A 21,311-nucleotide genomic window follows, 5' to 3' on the forward strand; every position below is an offset into this window, starting at 1 on the left:
AATAAAATTGTGAGGCACATAGAAGAACAAAAATTGTTGGGCAAAAGTCAACATAGTTTCTGTAAAGGGAAATCATGTCTTACTAGTCTATTAGAGTTCTTTGAAAGTGTCAACAAACATGTGGACAAGGGGGATCCGGTGGATATAGTGTACTTAGATTTCCAGAAAGCCTTTGACAAGGTCTCTCACCAAAGGCTCTTACATAAATTAAGTTATCATGGGATAAGAGGGAAGATCTTTTCATGGATTGAGAACTAGTTAAAAGACAGGGAACAAAGGGTAGGAATAAATGGTAAATTTTCAGAATGAAGAGGAGTAACTAGTGGTGTTCCCCAAGGGTCAGTCCTAGGACCAATCCTTTTCAACTTATTCATAAATGATCTGGAGAAAGGGGTAAACAGTGAGGTGGCAAAGTTTGCAGATGTTACTAAACTGCTCAAGATAGTTAAGACCAAAGCAGACTATGAAGAACTTCAAAAAGATCTCACAAAACTAAGTGATTGGGCAACAAAATGGCAAATGAAATTTAATGTGGATAAATGTGAAGTAATGCACATTGGAAAAAACGACCCCAACTATACATACAATATGATGGGGGCAAATTTAGCTACAGCTGATCAGGAAAAAGATCTTTTTGTCATTGTGGATAGTTCTCTGAAGACATCCAGCAGTGTGCAGCAGAAGTCAAAAAAGCAAACAGGATGTTAGAAATTATTTAAAAAGGGATAGACAATAATACAGGGAATATCTTATTGCCCTTATATAAATCAATGGAAATAACTAATTTAGACCCCATCATTTTATATGTATATTTGGGATTATGTTGTCCAGTGGGCTGCACTATGTGTTATCCTGACATTTAGTAGTGCTGAGATGCTGCATTCAGTAATATCCCTGCCCTTCCTGTCCCGTTTCTCCACTGAGCCCCACGCTTATGTTTCCAGCTTCCCCAGGACTCTCTCTTTGTCTCTGGACCTGTCTGTCAGCAAGAAGCAGAGCCAGGGAGACTTGCCCTCTCTCTGGAGACTTCGATTTCTGGGACATGGATTTACTTTCTATGTGTTTTAAGAGACTTTGAAATTGAGTGTCTGTGACATTAAGCACAGTACAATCTGGACTGTTGAACAGCTGTGTCCCCTCAGTTCCCCAGGCTGGGGTGCCTTTTACACTGCTCTACTGTGAGAGCAGCCACTCCTGGGCAGGTAACACGCAGTCTCCAGAATGTAACGCTCCCAGCTACACAGTTTTGAGTGCTGCTAGTCAACAACTCCCGAATTACATACCATACAGGGGAACCCCAGAAAATTCTCTGCTCCCAGACATCTCCCAGAAATGTGCATCTTGTCCTGTCCAGCACACTACTGAACAGTGGGAGCTCATATGAAATCTGTTATTTCATCAATGGAAAATGACATGCACCAGCCTTGTTATTTCAAATGGAGTTTCCAACACACTTTAATCCAACCACACTGGTTAGAGAAAACAATAAACCAAGATTAACTACTGGGGGAAAAAAAAAAAAAAAGATTTTCAGTGACTACAAGTAATGAGCAGGGGCGGCTCCAGACCCCAGCACGCCAAACACGTGCTTGGGGTGGCATGCCGCGGGGGGCGCTCTGCTGGTCCCGGGAGGGCAGCAGACGGCTCCGGTGGACCTCCCGCAGACCTGCCTGCGGAGGGTCCGCTGGTCCTGCGGCTGGGGTGGAGCATCCGCAGGCACGTCTGCGGGAGGTCCACCAGAGCCGTGGGACAGGCGACCGGCAGAGCGCCCCCCGCGGCGTGCCACCGTGCTTGGGGCGGCGAAATGGCTAGAGCCGCCCCTGGTAATGAGGCATAAAAGTAAGAATTGTTTACAAAAGAAATGCAAGATAAAGCACAAACTAATGTTTAACTTAACAAGCTAAAACAGATTTAAAACTAATGATTCTCTCACCATCTGCTGAGACAGGCTGGTTTTCCTTTCAGCCGGGAATCCCTCTAACCTACCCCTGCTGCCCACATTCAGTTCTTCAGGAGTTGTCATGAGCAGAGGGAAAGGGGGGGAGAGAGAGAGAGTCTCATGCATTTTCCTCACCTCTCTTTATAATTCAGTCCTTTGTACTAGAAACAAATCCAGTTCTCAGCTGAGTCATGGTGACAGGCTCTCGTAGATATGACCTTCAAGTGGTCCCTGTGATGGAATGTAAATGTCTTCTTCACACCTTCCCTCTCCTGGAGAATGGCTATTTGACCAGCTGTTTGCCTTGCTGTCTCTGAGGAACTTAGGGTTAGGGTTGCAACTTTTTCAGTAACATCATGCCGTAAAATCTCATAACTTTACATACAGTGTTGCTACACATTTTAAGGAGGATTTTCAGTAGATTGTCTTTTCAAATGGTACCGAACAAGCCATACAGTGATAAATCAAGGGGGAGGGGAGGGATCTCCCTTTTATAAACACCCAGCCAGCCAGATTGCTGTAAAATCCTTGTTGGTGTGACTTCTCTGCTTGCTTTACCTGTAAAGGGTTAACAAGGCCATAGGTAAAAGAAAAGGAGTGGGCACCTGACCAAAAGAGCCAATGGAAAGGCTAGAACTTTTTAAAATGGGACAGTAACTTTCCCTTTGTCTGTTGTTCTCCGGAGAAGGCGACTCGGAGTAGCAATGCTGTGTGTGGCTTGAAGCAGGTTTGAAAATTCATCTTCCATCCCTAGAAGAAATGATTTGGACAGGGAATGTTTAGACAGACACAATCAGGTTTATATTTTTTATTTTGGCTTTTGGAGCTCCTCTGTGCTATCCCAGATGCTTTTGTTTGCTTCTAAGCTTTAAGCTGAACCCCCAGGAAAGCTATTTTGGGTGCTTACAACAATTGTTTCTTTTAAGATCTAGCAAAAGCTTAAGTTCCAGATTTATTGTTTTTCTTTTCAATTTTAATAAAATTTCTCTCTCTTAAGAACAGGGTTAGATTTTTGGTGTCCTTTGTTTTCTTTCTCAGCTCTTTCCCGGAGGGGAGGTGAAAGGGCTTGAGGGTGCCCCAGAGGGAAGAATTCTCAAGTGCTCCTTCCTGGGTCCAAGGGTTTGGGGGTTTTTTTTGTATTTGGGTGGTGGCAGCATTTACCAAGCCAAGGTCAGAGAAAAGCTGTAACTTTGGGGGTTTAATATAAGCCTAGAGTTGCACAAATTAATTTTTAGAATCCTGGCGGGCCCCCACTTTCTGCACTCGGAGTGACAGAGTGGAGATTCAGCCCTGACACATACTATGAACAAAATTGATCATAATTTTCTAGAAGAGTGAACATAGGGGCACAGACTTGCACAGTGTCTGTCTGTGTGTTCCCAACATATATGTGGGTATTTCAGTCCCTCACAAGCAAGGTGTTCGGCATCTTCAAACACTTGGGGAACCGGTCCTGGGAATTCACTGGTTTATTAAGTGACACTCTATGGAATTGAGAGACACTTTATATTATTATTATTTTATTATAAATACCAGTATGATGAAATTGCAATGAATCGTGCTAGATATGCCATGTAAGGTATCAATGAAAATGTTATGATTTTCCAAGTTTGATAATCTTGTTTCTATCTTTATATTGTGAGTTATAGATATGTAGGGTATATCTGTATTCCAGACTTGTGTAGTGTTTCTGAGTGACACCCCCAGACATATTGGCATCAGCGCTGCCCAGCCTGTTTGATGGCCCATCCGGGGTCATCAGCTGTACAATGAACCCATTGAAAGGATCAAGGGGAGACACCTCTTGAGTCAGCAAGACATGCAGGGATATGCCTGTGTACTGAGACCTCCAAGGCTTTTCCATGCCATGTGCTGTGAAGCTTGTGTTTGGGACACAGGAAGTAGAAGCCACTTGGCAAAAGGAATATAAAGGGCAGCTGCATCATCTCCATTTTGTCTTCAGTCCCTCTTCCTACCTCTGGAGCAACTTCTCTACAAACTGAACCTTGGAACAAAGGACTGAATGATGTGGGGGGAGGGATAGCTCAGTGGTTTGAGCATTGACCTGCTAAACCCAGTATTGTGAGTTCAATCCTTGAGGGGGCCACTTAGGGATCTGGGGCAAAAAATCATTACCAGAGAGCCTTTCAAGCCAGAAACTCACCAATACTGCTAAGAACCGGATATATAGATTTCTGAATGTATCTGACTGTTTTCCCATTTTAACAAGTTCCTTTTTCTTTCCTTCTTTTATAATAAACCTTTAGTTGAGATGCTTTCTTGCTTATAAACCTTTAGTTTAGATGCTAAGGATTGGCTGGCATAATAGTATTCTGGGTAAGATCCAAACCTATACAGACCTGGTAATGTGGCTGACTCTGGGGTCAGAAGAACACTTCGTTTATGTGATCAGAGTTTTTAAATAACTTCTCACTGTACGGACCTAGGTGCTGATTGGGAGTCAGAGAACTGGAATGCAGTAAAGGGGGCCGTGTGATGTCTTTTTTCAGTTTCTCGATAACCAGTGTGGGGGATCAGAAGCACAGTTGGTGACTGATCGGTGAATTTAACTTCCATGTTAACCACCAGTTTTGGGAGCATCTGCTCTCCCTTTTTCAGCCTGCCCTGATCTTGGCATTTTCAGTGTGGACTGCCCCAGGCACACTGGGTCACAGTAAGCACTGAAGTTAAATTAATAGTGTTTTTTATGACACAGTCATATGAAATCAGCTGAACTCCTTTGTTTTCTTTTATCTGAGCAGCGTTTCCAGTTTCCAAACCTCATATAATCTCCCAGCTGGAACAAGGGGAAGAGCCATGGGCCCCAGACCTCCAGGGTTCAGAGGAAAGAGAGATCCTGAGAGTTTCCTGCACAGGTGAGGAAAGATTAAACCAACTCAGAATCTGGAAGTGCCTGAAGGAAACATCTGGGATGCCCTACAATGCCCTTGGAAGGTTTCTCAGTTCATTATTGTCCCTAGCAGGGGTCGTATCCTCAGGGTAAATATAGCTCATGGCTTCCTGTAGACACTAGCAGACACCAGGCAGTAGCTTCCTCCTTTCCCCCTGTGAGTTTGGATGGGATGTGAGGGCCGAACTGATCCCCTCCTCTCTCCTGTTTAGGGAAGAGTTTGGGGGAGTTCAGTTCCTGATTTTTATTTGACGTCTCTCCAGCACTTGTTTTGGTTTGGCCTTCCCCTTTCCATCCCTGTCTGAGGTTTCTGTCTCTATCACAGCAGGTGACGCAATGGTATGTGAGAAAGAGGAGAATTCTCAGCAGGAAAATGTTGAGAAAGTGGCTAAACACAGAGAATTATCGCAAAGATCGAAAAGGAATGTGTCCTGGAGTCATGAGCAGGGAAAATCCTGTGAGATTCAGCACAGACCAGAAAGAGAGCAAGGAAACCAGCCAGAGGAGAAAATGGGTAAATTTATTTCCTGTCGGGGAACTCAGAAAAGCGTCAAGGAAACCACAACACAGCAGGAAGTCCTCATGGGAAAGAGGAAAAATACATGCACTGAGTGTGGAAAAACCTTCACTTGCAGCTCAGCCCTTTCTGTTCATCAGAGAATCCACACAGGGGAGAGGCCCTATGAATGTCATGAGTGTGGGAAAACCTTCACTTACAGATCAGCCCTTTCTCAACATCAGAGAATCCACACAGGGGAGAGGCCCTATGAATGCAGTGAGTGTGGGAAAACCTTCACTTACAGATCAGCCCTTTCTCAACATCGGAGAATCCACACAGGGGAGAGGCCCTTTTATTGCAGTGAGTGTGGAAAAACCTTCCCTTGCAGCTCATCCTTTTCTGTTCATCAGAGAATCCACACAGGGGAGAGGCCCTTTGATTGCAGTGAGTGTGGGAAAAGCTTTATTACCAGCTCAGACCTTTCTAAACATCAGAGAATCCACACAGGGAAGAGGCCCTATGAATGTCATGAGTGTGGGAAAAGCTTCTCTAGCAGCTCAGCCCTTTCTCAACATCAGAGAATCCACACAGGGGAGAGGCCCTATGAATGCCGTGAGTGTGGGAAAAGCTTCAATAGCAGCTCAGGCCTTTCTAAACATCAGAGAATCCACACAGGGGAGAGGCCCTTTTATTGCAGTGAGTGTGGAAAAACCTTCACTTGCAGCTCAGCCCTTTCTATTCATCAGAGAATCCACACAGGAGAGGCCCTATGAATGCCATGAGTGGGAAAAGCTTCAGTAGGAGCTCAGCCCTTTGTCAACATCAGAGAATCCACACAGGGGAGAGGCCCTATGAATGCCGTGAGTGTGGGAAAACCTTCAGTCGGAGTTCAGGCCTTTCTAAACATCAGAGAATCCACACAGGGGAGAGGCTCTTTGATTGCAGTGAGTGTGGGAAAACCTTCACTTGCAGCTCAGCCATTTCTGTTCATCAGAGAATCCACACAGGGGAGAGGCTCTTTGATTGCAGTGAGTGTGGGAAAACCTTCACTTACAGATCAGTCCTTTCTCAACATCAGAGAATCCACACAGGGGAGAGGCCCTATGAATGCCGTGAGTGTGGGAAAAGCTTCATTAGCAGTTCAGGACTTTCTAAACATCAGAGAATCCACACAGGGGAGAGGCCCTTTTATTGCAGTGAGTGTGGGAAAAGCTTCACTAGCAGCTCAGCCTTTTCTGTTCATCAGAGAATCCACACAGGGGAGAGGCCCTATGAATGTCATGAGTGTGGGAAAAGCTTTATTACCAGCTCAGACCTTTCTAAACATCAGATAATCCACACAGGGAAGAGGCCCTATGAATGTCATGAGTGTGGGAAAAGCTTCTCTAGCAGCTCAGGCCTTTCTAAACATCACAAAATCCACACCGGTGAGAGACCTTATAAATGCAGTGAGTGTGGGAAAACCTTCAATCACAGCTCACACCTTCTTACCCATCTCAGAATCCACACAGGTATGCGACCCAATGGAAGCAGTGAGTGTGGGAAAACCTTGTCTTGCCACTGAGACCATGTGAGCCATCAGAGAATCTGCAAGGGGGATCAACACCATAAAAACCTCTAGGGCTATCAATACTTTAATACTTTCCTGATTCCCACTTTTAAAAGCTGTTTGAAGCACCGATATCCCTCAGCTTGTCCAGATGAGTGAGTGGCCTATTTTTGCATTTTGCAGTTTGACCTCTTTGAGGTGGACTCATTTATCCTTTCTATCAACTCCATTCTCCCATGAGTAATTCTAGTGTGCCCTTCCTATCAGGAACCAGGGAGCGTCACATTTATACCATTCCTCCTATTGCAAAGTTATTGTTAGAGTCACCAGTGTTACAGATTGTATCATTGCCAATTGTTCTCATGTTGTGCTGAAGAGCAGTTATCATGGGAACTTTTCATATTACATTTAAATGAAGAGCAGGGGCAGGAAAAAATTGTCATTTCAGCCTCTGTGATACTGGAAGGAGATGTAAAAAGCGACAGAGTCCTGTGGCACCTTATAGACTAAAATACGTACTGGAGCATAAGCAATATACAAAAACCTGTAGGAGAACACTTCAACCTCCCTGGACACACAATAGCAGATTTAAAAGTGCCATCCTGCAGCAAAAATACTTCAGGGCCAGACTCCAAAGAGAAACTGCTGAGCTTCAGTTCATCTGCAAATTTGACACCATCAGCTCAGGACTAAACAAAGACTGTCCCTGGCTAGCCAACTACAAAAGCAGTTTCTCCTCCCTTTGTGTTCACACCTCAACTGCTAGAAGAGGGGCCCATCCTCCCTGATTTAACTAGCCTTGTTATCTCTAGACTGATTCTTGCCTGCATATTTACACCCGCCTCTGGTAATTTCCGCTACATGCATCTGACGATGTGGGGATTCACCCACGAAAGCTCATGCTCCCATATGTCTGTTAGTCTACAAGGTGCCACAGGACTCTTTGTCACATTTTGCAGATCCAGACTAAGGCCTGGTCTACACTTGTGTGTGTGTGTGTGGGGGGGTCGAACTACCTTAGTTCGAACTTCTTACCTGTCCAGACGCCGCGGGATCAAAGTCTGCGGCTCCCCCATCAACTCCGCCACCACCGTTCGCGGTGGTGGAGTTCCGGAGTCGATGGGAGCGCGTTCGGAGTTCGAACTATCGCATCTAGATTAGACGCGATAGTTCGAACTCCGAGAAGTCGAACGCTACCCGTCGACCCGGCTGGTAAGTATAGATGTACCCTAACAGAGCTACTCCTCTGATACTTGGAAGGAGATGGGGTGACTCAGAGATTCCCTCCTTCCCCATCATGGCAGAACTGTTACCTTTTGTCTGAGCCAGGCAGAGTTTATCGTCATCACATTCTACCCCTCCACTTCTCAAAGTGTCATGTGATGAAGAGTTCTCAGTTGTCTGTGCTTGGAGATGATGCTTTGACTTATTTAATCCTATGCCAGAGTTGCTATGACTGGTGAGAAAAGTATCAAAGACCAGGAAGGGGAATTCAAATGGATCCTAATCGCAGTGTGATCATTTCGAGTTTAAATCCCAGGTTCCATCTATTGGTAAAACCACTTCTGGCAAGGTGGCTGTTTTTTCCCCCATTATGGCAATGCTAGGATACTAAACATGTTGTAAATAACATAACTGACTATTGAGACAGTTACTCACTGAAATATGTTTGAATGATTCAGAGGAGAATGTGATGGGAGAATCTCTTGTCCTGATTCTAAATAATTAGATGTAATCTGCTCTGGAATTTCAGTTTACACGTTCATTGTCATGTATTTTATCTCTCTGTGATCTCGGTTTCTATCTTTCTTGATGGCTGTGTGGTCACACAATTAGATATTAGTTCAGCTCAGATTTATTGGAGAGTTTAAGACAAATGACCATTTGCTAAAGTCATCATTTCTCACTTCAGCTTTGCTTTTTCCCCATCCTTCCATGATGATATGGAGAAAGTTCAAGTTCAGTTCTGTCAATAGAAGAGAACTCTCCAATTTACTGGCCATGCTAACAAAGACACAGCAGTGATCTAAAATCTCCACTTGGAAATTGTGAACAACAGCAGATCCCCAACTAACTGAAGGAAGTGCATATGATCACAGTGTAGTTCAATTGTTTAAATCAATATTGTCTCAGATGGCTATGTTGGCAGGAGAAGCTCTCCTGCTGATGTAGCGCTATTTACTTAGGGAACTAGAGCTGTGTAACTATGTTGCTCAGCTATATCGATTTTTCACACCCCTGAGCAATAATTATACCGATAAATGTCTTTAGTGTAGCCCAGACAGTTTTCTCCTGTGTTTTCTGCATTTGTATCACTTCTCCCCTACTTCCTACTACTTTGAAAGATTTAAAGTGTGAAAAGAGAGGTATTTTTCCTCATGATGCTAACATTCCCACATAGGAGACCCCTTCCACCAACACGCCTGGCAGAGGAACCAGAGATATATGAACTCACAGAAGTGTTGGGACAAACCACAACTTGAGCCAAGGTTCAGTTGTTGGCAATGGGGATTAAAAGAAAACTAACATATGTGACCAGAATTTGTGATCTTTGAATATATTAGTGTTACTAGTGAAAATGAAATCATAGGTGATGTTATTGGTTAGAGTAAGAGACAAGTTATTTGATGATCTGAATTATTTTGGAAAACTGAAAGTTGTCTTGTGTTTTTTTTTCTTTTTTTAGTTGTACAGGAAATGATGGTTAATCTTCAAAAGTTAATTTGATTTAATTTACCCCCTGTAGTGTAAACCTGGTAGAAAACCTCACTCCAAAGGTTGGGATGGGAGAATAGGTGTTAGAAAGAGTGTATAAGAGAATATTGGGTCTGTATAGGTTTTATTTTTTTGTATTTCAGATAGAGCATATTTTGCTTAGCTTCAAAGTCAATTTCTATTAAAAGGAAAACTACTCAGACAACTTGTCTCCTTAAGTTTTTACCCACTTACACTGTAAGTGTCACTGACTTCCCCACTTCTCTAATTTGCAAAGGAAAGGCCTGACATCTGTCATAGGATGTGTCCAGCAGGTAGGAAAGCTGCAGTTGTCAACCATCAATACCAAGGAAAAGGCTGAAGTCCACTGCCTTTCATATCTAAAAGCCATCCAGAGGCTGGTCTACACTGAAAAACTATGTTGACATGGCCACATATCTCAGGGGTGTGAAAGATCCACTCCACTGAGAGAAGTAGTTAATGTGACCAAAGCCCCAGTGTAGACAGTGTTAGGTTGTCAGAAGAATATTTCCAGTGTTTGAAGGGTAGACACAGCCTTAGACAGATTGATCCCCTCTGGGAAGCGAGTCATGACATCAATTCCAATTTTGACCCATCTCCCTATATGTGAGAAATCTGCTAGTATGGAGTGCTGAGCCAGCTGTCCGATCACCTGGTTCAACTGAGGGAAAAGCTCTTAGTACCCATCAGTCCAAAGACTGAGAGAAATGTTGAGTTCCAACCATTGTCATTTTAGTATATGATTGTTCCTTTCTCTATTTTTGTGTTGTCCTTTCTGTTCTGTCAGAGTGTGACTGTATAACTCAGTGCATGTGTGATAAATGCTCTTTGGTGCCAATTGGCAGAGAGGTCAAAGTAATTCACAAGAAACTCCTGCCTCAGACCTGACAAACTCATCACACCTAATGCACTGATTTTTATGATATTTATCCAGGAAGCATAGCAGTGAGATCTCTACTGAAAGCTTGTAAATTATTGTTACTCCTGATCACTGCAAGAGGTGTGTATGAGTCCTATTGAAGGAGTCATGTAAGTATATGGAAAATTATGCCCATATGGTATTATCATGAAAGTGAGTCACCCCAATTAAAGGTCTTGTTGGGAATGGCCTATTCAAGTGGGAGGAATTGTCACCCGTCCCTTGCTAGCCAGTTATGCAATGTGTTGCTGCATTGTCAATCTTTGCACCAGCCCAGAAAAGCCAATGGAAAACTATCAAAGACAAATTATAGACATCGAAACCCTGTGGAAGTGTAAACGACAATATGACAATGAGGAAATGGTCCTTTCTGTGAATATACACAAAAGACTGATTCATTTTATAACAGGGTGGAGAGAAACACTCTAGGTCCATTCACCAAGGAGATCACTAATGACCAGTGGTGCTTCAAGAAAGGCAGGGCCCTGGCTCCTAGGGACTAGCAGTCACTGCAATAGACTGTCACCTCACACTTCAATCTACTTAGGTAGGAAAGGTAACTATTAAAAAGTGTAGGTTGCATTTTGTGATTTTGTTTTGTTGGTAACAGTTGGTTTCCATCATTCACATTTGTTTGTTTAAATCTCTGTCCCTTGTTAAATAAATGTCCCTTTGTTCAATAACTGTGCTCAAGTGCTGTGTGTGATCCAGTAGCAGTGGGCTACAGTAAAACTGGTAACCTGGGATGTACAATTGCTTTGGGCAGAGAGGATCTGGGATTTTTCTGAGCCCTGGTCTACTCTAGGAGGGAATCAATCTAAGTTACGCAACTTCAGCTACATGAATAACGTAGCTGAAGTCGATGTACTTAGATCGACTTACCATGGTGTCTTCATCGCGGTGAGTCGACTGCTGCAGCTCCCCAGTAGACTCTGCCTGCGCCTCTCACCAAGCTGGAGTACAGTGGTCGACAGAAGAGTACTCGAGGATCGATTTATTGCATCGACACTAGACCCGATAGATCGATCCCCCCGCTGGATCGATCGCTGCCCACCAATTCAGCAGATAGTATAGACATACCCCGAGTATCTGATGATTGGAGCTGGACCCCAGAGGGGGACACATTGAAGGAACTCAGGGGTTAAGGTGCCTTTATTGTCAATTGTTAAGGTTGATGTAGCTCAGAGGAGGGTGCTTGACTGGCTGACAGGCTGGTGAGTTTGGTCATTAACATCCAGCTGCCAAATGCAAAAGTCCCTCTTCCTCGTGGCAGGTGGCCACCAGGAGATTCACGGCCCTCAGCACCCTGAGAAGGGTCACAATGTGCATCTGTGTTGAGCCACACAGGGAAAGCTCCCTATAGAATAAAACTCTGCTGTATGAAATCATGGAACATGTGCTCTTCGCTCTGTGAAAGCACATAAAGAATCCAAGTGCTGGAGGGTAGGGTTTGGGTCCAGAGTGACCTAGACAAATTGGAGGATTGGGCCAAAAGAAATCTGATGAGGTTCAACAAGGACAAGTGCAGATTCCTACACTTAGGATGGGAGAGTCCCATGCACCGCTACAGGCTGGGGACAGACTGGCTAAGTGGCAGTTCTGCAGAAAAGGAGCTGGGGATTACAGTGGACAAGAAGCTGGATATGAGTCAATAATGTGCCCTTGTTGCCAGAAGGTTACCAGCATATTGGGCAGCATTAGTGGGAATGTTGCCAGCAGATTGAAGGAAGCGATTAGTCCCTTCTATTTGGCACTGATGTGGCCACATCTGGAGTACTGCATCCAGTCTCCCCTCCCCCCCCCACTACAGAAAGGATGTGGACAAATTGGAGAGTGTTCAGCAGAGGGCAACAAAAATTATTAGGAGACCTAGGCATATGATTTATGAAGAGAGGTGAGGGAACTGGAGTTATTTAGTCTGCAGAAGAGAAGAATGAGTCGGGAATTGATGGCAGCCTTCAACTACCTGAAGGGGGTTCCAAAGAGAATGGAGCTCGGCCAGACGACAGAACAAGGAGCAATGGTCTCAAGTTGCAGTGGTGGGGTCTAGGTTGGATATTAGGAAACACTTTTTCACTAGGAGGGTGGTGAAGTATTGGAATGGGTTCCCTAGAGAAGTGGTGGAATCTCCATCCTTAGAGGTTTGTAAGACCCAGCTTGACAGAGCCCTGACTGGGATGATTTAGTTGGGGATTGGTCCTGCTTTGAGTAGGGGGTTGGACTAGATACCTCCTGAGGTTTCTTTCAACCCTAATCTTCTATGATTCTAAGTAGCTGCAAGTGTCTCTTTGTGGTCACATCTGTAAAGACACTAGGAATGGGCAACGGGATGGATCACTTCATGATTACGTGTTCTGTTAATTCCCTCTAAAGCATCTGGCTTTGACTGCTCTTGGGAGATAGGACACTTGGCAGGATGGACCGTTGGTCTGACCCAGTCTGGTTGTTCTTCTGTTTTATGTACAGAAATGAGGCTCTTACAAAGCAGAACTGGGGGGAGGGGCTCTAAATTTAAATCAGTGTTAGAGAGAAATATGTTAAAACACCGTGAGACTCGATGTACGGAAGAAATAACACATGATCCCCATCTCCTTCCCCAAAGCCTTAGGTGGGGATTAGCTGCCAACTGCTGCGGCTGCTGCTCTGAGGGGAGCGGTATAAGTTGTCTGCCTGTGGGTGCGGCCCACCAGCTGGTTCTTCTGGGGCAGACGGTGAGTTGCTGGGCAGGAATGGTGCATCAGCTGGAGTATGAAATACGAACAGGGATCTAAAGACTCTACACTGGCCTCCAGTGGGGATTGAGGATGCTGAGGCAGTGGAATTTCAGCATCAGAGTCATCAAGATTCAGAGCTGCTTGGGGTGGAGAGGAGGGGGATGACTCCACTGGATTTTTAGTGCATCCCCCTAACTACTCGCCCATGACAACCTGGCTTTGTCATTGCTCTGTGGTTCTCCTGTTGCTCATTCCCAGCTTCTGGAAAACAATGGCTGGGGACACCATCCCTGCCCATCCTGGCTAATAGCCATCGATGAACCTATCCTCTGTGCACTTCTCTAGTTCTTTTTTGAACTCTGTTCTAGTCTTGGCTTTCACAACATCTTCTGCTAAAGAGTTCCCCAGGTTAACTGTGCATTGTGCGAAGAAATATTTCGTTTCAAATCTGTAGCCTATTCATTTCATTTGGTGACTCCTCCTAGTTCTTGTGTTATGAGAAGGAGTAAATAACACTCCCTTCCTTGGTCCTTTGAAAGACGATATGTGAGCCCCCACCTCCCTGCCCCACCTCTCATGTCCAGGGAACAACAGGGATATAACAACACGGCAAACAACAAGGTTCAAAGTCAATGCACGTGGGAGAAGTATCTGCTGTTTCATTCCTTACATTCCTGTCCCACTGCATGGCCATTTCCTTTCCCTCCTTTCTGTTAAAAGCTTTTGTGTTTTGCACAGAAACATTATTTCCACAGGAGCCACCCAGGAGTGGGGGCTGCATTCCTGTGCCAAACAGTCACTAGAAGGAGGCAGACAAAGGCCTTTAAGATGAGGTGTCCATCGCTGTCAAAATATCATCTCCCTCCTTCAGCTCACTGGCAGCCTGAGTTTCTTCCTTATCCTACCAGAGTCTTGTCTGGACTCAGCGCTATCCAGCCCTCTGTATGTAGTGGGCAAAACCCACAAACCTTGTCTTTAAAACAAGCCGTCCCCTTCCTTCTTAGGGAAGAGTTTTCTATGATTGAAGTTGAGCTTCAGTTCCCCTCTCCTAGGGGCAGGTTGGGTGTGGGCCAGCTCCCAATGAGATCTGTTTTCACCTTTGCCCCCTAACTCTGCTCCCAGCTGTCAGGCGGCTTCCAGCCCATCCACCCTGCTTACTAGCTCCATGGTCACGTGTAACCCCCTTTGCCAGCACACGTAGCCTGCAGGAAAGCTGCTCCTGCCAGCTGTGTTGGTGGTATAGTGGTGAGCATAGCTGCCTTCCAAACAGTTGACCTGGCTTCAATTCCCAGCCAATGCAATAATGGCTTTTCTCTTTTGTTGGTTCCTTGTCTGGAAGTGGTTTAATTTCAGTCACGTTGTGTTACAATCACATTATCCATAGAATGAGACAATAAGTGTGTCAAAGCCCAGCAGGTCACACAGGAGGGAGGAATACAAGGGGCTGGAATGTGTCATCTGAGAAGACAGAACACTTGGAAACCTGCATCTCCCATCCCCTGGCTTCCGTGTGATGATTCCAGCTGCATGAGCTGTTTGTACCATGTTCCTGCATGATGGGGAAATAAAGTTTTGAGTCAGTTTTTGCTCCTACAGATTCCTTTGCTGTTACAATTATGTTGATATGAACAAAAGGGAAGCAAAAAAAACAACAAAAAAACCCACCCAACTTGCAATACAGTTAGGGAAAGAGAAGATCAGGGGTAAGCCAAACATTTCAAAATAAAAGTTAATGCTAAAATGGGAGCCAGGAGAGAGAGATCAGGTATGTGGAGAGCCCCTTGATATTTGAAACCTACAACTACCCAGCTTTCTGAACACCTGTGAGGAGCAAGATGGAGTTGGGACATCTTCAGTCATTGATTGTCTCTCTGTGTTCTCTGTCTCTTTCTTCTCCCCCCATTCTTCTTCTCCAGTGTCTCTGCCTTTCTCCTCTTGCTCCCTCTCCCCCTGCCCTTTCCCAGGAACTCACAGTCTACAGCATTCAGGAAAAGCCAGAGTTTCATTGATTCATAGACTCTAGGACGGGAAGGGACCTCGAGAGGTCATCGAGTCCAGTCCCCTGCCCTCATGGCAGGACCAAATACTGTCTAGACCATCCCTGATAGATATTTAAATATTTTACTGGCTGCAGCCACAAAGCGAGAAAAATTACACTTCTGGTTCAGAGTCAATGCACACACATAAGAATCAATGGGCTTTTAATTCCTTAGGTTCTGCCACCATATGCTGCTTCCATTTCATTTCAATCTTTCCCCAAGATTTCTCATTGTGCACAGCAACATTACACCCTTGGGAGAGAGTGGACCAGAGCCTGCATTAATTTAACCTACAAAAACCAAACAAATAGAAATGTAGATCAGAAATGTACTCTCCAGGTTCCTCCAGCCCAGGGGTTGGCAACGTTTCAGAAGTGGTGTGCCAAGTCTTCATTTATTCACTCTAATTTAAGGTTTCGCGTGCCGGTAATACATTTTAATGTTTTTTAGAAGGTCTCTCTCTACAAGTCTATATATTATATAACTAAACTAGTGTATTGTAAAATAAACAAGGTTTTCAAAATGTTTATGAAGTTTCATTTAAAATTAAATTAAAATGTTGATCTTACACCGCTGGCCCGCTCAGCCTGCTGCTGGTCTGGGGTTCTGTTCACCTAGGCCGGCAGTGGGCTGAGCGGGGCCTGCGGCCAGGACCCCAGCTGGGAAGGGTCTGGCAGCCAGAACCCCAGACCGGCAGCGGCTCAGCCCACTGCCGCTCAGGGGTTCCATCCACCGGCTCCTGCCAGCCGGGATCCCGGCTGCCGGACCCGCTCAGCCCGCCGCCGGTGTGGGGTCCCGGCCCTGCCCACATACAGTGGGTACCTACCTTCTCCCTGGTTCTGGCCCATTCTCTTCCTCTCTCTGCACTGAGCTGAGGGTGGGAGTGGACTGAGCATAGGGCTGGGGATGAAGGGTCTGGCCAGGGGCTAGAATGAGGGAGGGGGCTCAGGGTTGGGGCAGGAGGTTTGGGTGTGAGGGCACTTACCTGGGCAGCTCCCATTTGGCATGAGGGGTGCAGGTGGGAATGTGTGCGGAGGGGTGCAGGAGCTCCCGTTTGGTGCTCTGGGTGGGGGTGGGGATGTGCGGGTGCATGGGATGTGGGAGGCTGGGGATGTGGGGATGCAAGAGTCAGGGCTGGGGGCATGAGAGGGGGTACAGGTGTCAGAGTAGGGGGGCTGGGTAGGTGTGGGGGTGCCAGAGGCACGGCTGGGGGCGTGGGGGGGGGGAGGGGTGAGGGAGTTCACAAAGGGCAGGGTGGTACCGGGCTCAGGGCAGGGGCCTGGGCGGGATGTGGGGGTGCAAGGCTCAGGGCAGGGGCCTGGGGGGTGTGGAGGGGTCAGGGCTCCAGGCAGAGGGCTGGGTGATGGCCCCCCAGAACCCCATCCCCGCTCCTTGTCCCGACTACCTCCTGGGACCCCACTCCCGATCTAAGCCGCCCTGCCCCGTGTCCCCTGACTGCCCCCCTAGGAACGTACCCCCTACCTGTCCCCTGACTGCCCCAAACGTTATCCACACCCCCGCACCCAGACAGAACCTCCCGGACTCCCATGCCTATCTAACCGCTCCCCGCCCCTGACAGGACCCCAGAACTCTGGACCCATACAACCCCCAGCTCCTTGTTCTCTGACCCCCCAAAACCCCCACCCTAACTGTGCCCCCAGGACCCTGTTCCCTGCCTGCCCTGTCTCCTATCCACCCCCACCCCTAACAGACCCGGGACTCCCATGCCCCATCCACCCCCGCTCCCTGACTGCCCCCTCCAGAGACCCCTGCCCCAACCACCCCCTGGGATCCCACCCCATCCAACCCACCCTGCTCCCTGCCCCTGATTGCCCCCGCTTACCCCAACCCCAGCCCCAGACCCCTTACCATGAGGCTTCCTGCTCATTCGAGCCCGGCTGCCGCCGCAGCCACGCCTCAAAGTGCTGTGCGCAAGGCAGCAGGGCGCTGGATGAGCGGGGAGCGTCTTTCACTCCCCGCAAAGCCAAACTCTGCCCCATGGGAGTGCGGAGCCCCGGCCCCCAGAGCGCTGCACGCGCGGCGGCAGAACTCCGGGGGAAGGCGGGGGAGGGGCCAGCTGGTTGCCGTGCCAGCAGGATTTTTAATGTCACACTGGAGTCCCGGCAGGCCCAAGCGTGCCATTAAAAATGGGTTCGCGTGCCACCTTTGGCACGCGTGCCATAGGTTGCCGACCCCTGCTCCAGCCCAACCTTCTGCTGATGCACCTCAACGCACGGCTATAAAGGGTTTGAAGCTTTCATTGCTTAAGTTTCAGGACCCTGAGGGATTTCAGCTCCCCTTTGTCCAGAGGAAACCTTCACCCCACTCCCAGCCAGGTTCTTGTCCATGGATCACTGTAGGGGGCTAGGTCCCTGTTTGTCTAGTCTCTCTATCTAGGACAAGCCAGGGCGCCTCTACAGGAATCCATGGCACACCCACATCTTGAACACTGCCTGCAGATGTGGTCACCCCACCTGATAAAAGATATATTGTAATTGGAAAAGGTTCAGAAAAGGGCAACAAAAATGATTAGGGGTCTGGCGCAGCTTTCATATGACGAGTGATTAATAAGGCTGAGACTTTTCAGCTTGGAAAAGAGATGATAGAGGTCTATAAAGCAATGACTGGGTTGGAGAAAATAAACAAGGAAGTGTTATTTACTCCTCTAGACACGAGAACTAGGGGTCACCAAACGAAATGAAGAGGCAGCAGGTTTAAACCAAACAAAAGGAAATATTTCTTCACATAACACACAGTCAACCTGTGGAACCCTGGGGGCACCTAGGATCGGCCACTGTAAGAAGACAGGCTACTAGGCTAGATGGACCGTTGATCTGACCCAGTGTGGCCATTCTTATGTTGGGTACTTATGAACTGGGGTGTATGAGCACCAGGACCCTCTGTGGAGCTGCCCTTCTCCTTCTATCTCTCATGTTTCATTGACTCCAGCCTTTTTTTCTATTCAGCATCAGCATCACTGTAAACAAGCTGCCCTCACCTCCTGTCCCCTCCAGAACCAGTGTCCCCGTCTTGTGTAAATCGCTGACCTCTCTCAGCACTGACTGCCCCTCCATGGCCTTGTCCCTCCCTCTCTGCTGATGGGACCCTTCTCTCCAGTCCTTCCTCATCAAGCAGCTCAGTGGATGGGAATCTTAGCGTCACCCTGGTGCTTTAGGAGCAGAACCCCCCCCAGAGCTTCCATGCAATTGGCACTTTGCCCTCACTGCTCAGGACTGTAACCTGTGCAGGGAGACTGGCTGGGCCACATGCCAGCTGGGCATGAGCAAAGCAGCAGGGGTGAAAGGCAAACGTGGGGAGTGAACCCAGGGCCTTATACATGCCAAGCAGGCGCTGTACCACTGCGCCACATCCCCAAACAGGCCTTCTTTGCTGACTGTTACGCTCAGAGCCTGCCTCTTTCCAAGGCATCCAGTGGCTTATAAGCTTCACGGGAAACCTTTTCCCCCCAGTCATGCTCTCGTGCAGGTTGCTGGTTCTTAGGGGTCACTTTGCAGCAGGGCCAGATTTGATGTGTGGGGCGGAGAGAGTGTGCGCGCCCTGGACTCAAGGTTAGCTCAAAAAAAAAAAAAAAAAAAAAAGGCAAGGGAAAAACTGCTGGCTGGGAGCTAAATATGCAGGACAATGGGTTGGGATTCTTCTCCGCTCAGATTTGTTACGTAGCTGGCAGTCTCCCAAACGATGGTCTGTTCCTTCCCTCAAAATGCCGGCTAACCCTCTCCTTTTCAATTTAAAGCTCCATAAAAGGAAAAAAATAATGAGGAAGAAAGCATAGAAGCTATGGATGTAGTTAAGAAAGGCCTTGGAGTGATAAAAGACCAAAGGAAGGAACGTATCAATGTTTCTGCCTGGTTTTAAACCAGGGATCTTTTGCAAGTTAGGCAAATGTGATAACCACTACACTACAGAAACCAGCTGCTGTCAATTTTGGGGCCCTTTTCTAAGGCTTTCTCAGCTGCTACACCAGTTGATTTGCCTTTGAAGAACAGGGAAACAAAGGGCACCAAGAACTTATGTTTTTTGGATGAGCCAAGAAAAGGGAGCAGCATTGTCCCCTCGGGTAGCCCCTGTTCAATTCCAGGTCAGAAAGCAAAACTCTTCTGCAAGAATATCCAAAAAATATTGTGTTTCACTTTACTTCATAAGTACAGTTGTGTGGCAATTAAATGACTCTAAAGTTTCATAAAAGCAAAGAACATTAAACAAAATAGTGTGGGAAATATGGATGTTTCTGAGAAAATGGCTTGGAATGAAGGAAGACAAAAATTGATGAGTCGAGAGAACAGGCCCTGTTTCCCTCTGGTTTGGAGCTTCTCTCACAACTACTGGAATAGCAAAGCTAAGCAAATGGGGTTCTATTGTTGCACAGGAGATTCAAGTGAGGCTATTTTCTCCAGATAGAATTAAATGGTCATGTCAGGAGTGGGATTTGAAACCACATCTCAATGCAGAGACCAGAACACCCAAGAGATAGGGAAAAAGGAGTCTTAAAACTGGCACTTTAGACCAGTCCACCATCCTCCTGCTACAAAAAACATGACTTATCAACCCTAGTTTTCATTAATAGTTGATGAACTCTTTAGGGAGGTCGAGATGGCACCTCTCTTTCAACTCCTAGAGACCTTCTACAGCACAGCTGAATTTTAGACACGCTCACCCGGACCTAAAGTTACACATTTCCTGGAGCTCCATGAGTTCTGTGGTGTTGGAATCTCCCTGCTCGCATTTTAAGTGAACAAAAGATGGGTGCTGGCATTCTGAGACAGTAATGGTGAACCTCAAAATCCTGCCCTGGGGGCCAGACAGTTAAGCAACCAGCACCCACAACCTCTACCATGATAGTGTCCTATCTAGGAACAACTCACTGATCAATAGCTGGGGTGTGAAATCCTCATTTCTGTGTTGTTCTATCACTGTAGTCCCCATTTTTCTATTGCTTGTCTGTATAATCTCTGTCTGGTGCTGTGATTCTTTCTGTCTGCTGTATAATTAATTTGTTGAGTGTAAACCAATTAAGGTGGTGGGGTATAATTGGTTAGATAATCATGTTACAATATGTTAGGATTGGTTAGTTACATTTCAGTAAAATGATTGGTTAAGGCATAGCTAAGCAGAACTCAAGTTTTACTATATAGTCTGCAGTCAGTCAGGAAGTAAGGGGGGGAGTGGGAGTGGGAGTGGGAGTGGGGGTAGGGGAATTGGAATTATGTTTTGCTAAGGGGGGAAATAGGAACAGGGAATGGGAACAGGGACACAGGCAAAGCTCTGTGGTGTCAGAGCTGGGAAGGGGGACACTGAGGAAGGAAATTGGAATCATTGCTTGCTGGAAGTTTACCCCAATAAACATTGAATTGTTTTCACCTTTGAACTTCGTGCATTGCTGCTCTCTGGTCACGCGAGAAGGACCAGGAAATGGGAGGGTGATGGGATAAACCCTCTAACAAGTACGTCTTTCAGGGTGTGAAAAACCCCAGAACCAGTATAATTAAGCTGACCTAAGCCATGGTTAGATAGTGCTAAATGAAAGGAAAGATTGTTCTGTGAATGTAGCTATTACAGGAATGGAAAACCCTCCTCACTGTAGCAACTGTCTTCTCCACAGTGCTAGAGCAGCATTTTAAGTGTAGACAGCCTCAGAGCAAGACCAGATTTGGCTCTGTGGATGCTCAGGCACTAAGACAACAGTAATGACAATATACTAATGCATCTGTAGCTGGCAGGATTTGAACCTGTGTGGAGAGACCCCAGTCAATTTCTAGTCCATTGCATTAACGGGGGTAGTTGATTATTTTATCAAGAGCCAAATTTCTTGGTCAATCTCTAGACACCAGAGAAAATAATAATAAGTATATAGAAAGATTTTGCAGTCACTATGGGCATAACCATGACGAGTGTTTTGTTTTTCACTCTATATATTTGGCACCACTGCCTTTCCTTTAGTCTTGTAGTTTACCAAGGGTAAAACTAAATATCTCTTCAGATACCAG

At 46.4% G+C, this 21,311-nt stretch overlaps 1 pseudogene; it reads left to right on the plus strand.

Moving 5' to 3' along the window:
* Positions 1-5,624: 5,624 nt before the first annotated feature.
* Positions 5,625-21,311, plus strand: part of LOC120375648 — a 310,655-nt pseudogene continuing 294,968 nt past the window's right edge.

Source organism: Mauremys reevesii, linkage group 12 (genome assembly GCF_016161935.1).
Source record: "Mauremys reevesii isolate NIE-2019 linkage group 12, ASM1616193v1, whole genome shotgun sequence".
Taxonomy (NCBI): Eukaryota; Metazoa; Chordata; order Testudines; family Geoemydidae; genus Mauremys; species Mauremys reevesii.